At 39.0% G+C, this 1157-nt stretch overlaps 1 long non-coding RNA gene across 1 annotated transcript in view; it reads right to left on the bottom strand.

Moving 5' to 3' along the window:
- The window catches only part of LOC109329034, a 12485-nt gene that overhangs the window by 3118 nt on the left and 8210 nt on the right, over positions 1-1157 (bottom strand). The gene's annotated exons all lie outside the window — the stretch shown is intronic.

Genomic DNA, 1157 nt, shown 5'->3' with positions numbered 1-1157 from the left:
CACATTATTCTTAACAGCGTACATGAAACGCAAATCACTCACAGTAGGCTATGCATGATTTTTGTTCCTCTGCACCAAAATATAAGCGATGATATAATGCAGCAGCCAGTTCTCAACAGATAATGACCCAGCCTTGGATCAATTTAAAAGGGAATTTATTTTCTTTGAAGTCAGCATCGTTAGACTCAATGATCATTTTAGTGTTAAGGTCATAAAACCTATACGCCTTGCTGTTTACAGCATACACAACGAATACACATTCATAGGCTCTGTGAGTTTAACTCTCTAAGGGCATACCATTAGAAAGGATTTCATGAGCAATTCTATGTATCTCATTGAACTGAGACTCTACTGATTTCTCATGAGTCATATGATACTTGACGTAACAACTAACTGTTACAAATTCCCTAACTAGAGCAGGGTAAACTTGTCCCTTTAATTCCAGAAATTTAACGGCTCCCTGAGCCTCCATATCATGCGAAAAACTGAAATTTTGTTCCGCCATCCAGGTTAGATCAACATACCTTACATAAGTGGGTTTGCGTCCTTGGAATTTAGCCAAACGTGTCTCTTGCAGAATGAGCGAGTAAAATGGGTCACCACGGTCCTAAGTGGAGGATGAGTCAGCTTCAGATCTTCTTCCACGATTGGCAGGAGTTTTGAATCTTTTTGGGCGACCTTGCTCCATTTTTATGCAAAAACCGAATTGATGTTGGACCGAGCAGAGAATGAGTGTGACAAACCTAACCTAGGGTTTTGATTTGGGGAAAACGGGAATGTAGTGGAATATGGATGAAATTGGAGATTTCTAGGGGGGTTTGAGAGGGTTAGGGGTGAGGTTTATCTAGCTTAATGCACTTGGGTCAGTTGTGTTACAATTTCAGAGACTCAAAAGCAAGAAGAAATGGAGAAAAATGCCGAAAACGCGTGAAACCGAGGTGCTGTCTGCACTTAAACTGCTAGTTTTAATCAATTAACGGGCATGGTTAATCGATTAAAATCATGTGAAAAATGATTTTTCAAAAATTGATGCCCAGGTAATCGATTAACACTAAATGTTTAATCGATTAAACACGGAAAAAAAATGTTTTTAGCTAGCAGAACGGTTTCAACTCTTTGGGACTTATGCATGCATTCTAACGGATTAATCTAAACAT

The sequence above is a fragment of the Lupinus angustifolius genome, chromosome LG02 (genome assembly GCF_001865875.1).
Source record: "Lupinus angustifolius cultivar Tanjil chromosome LG02, LupAngTanjil_v1.0, whole genome shotgun sequence".
Classification (NCBI taxonomy): domain Eukaryota; kingdom Viridiplantae; phylum Streptophyta; class Magnoliopsida; order Fabales; family Fabaceae; genus Lupinus; species Lupinus angustifolius.
This window is presented reverse-complemented; position numbering and strand designations above follow the sequence as displayed.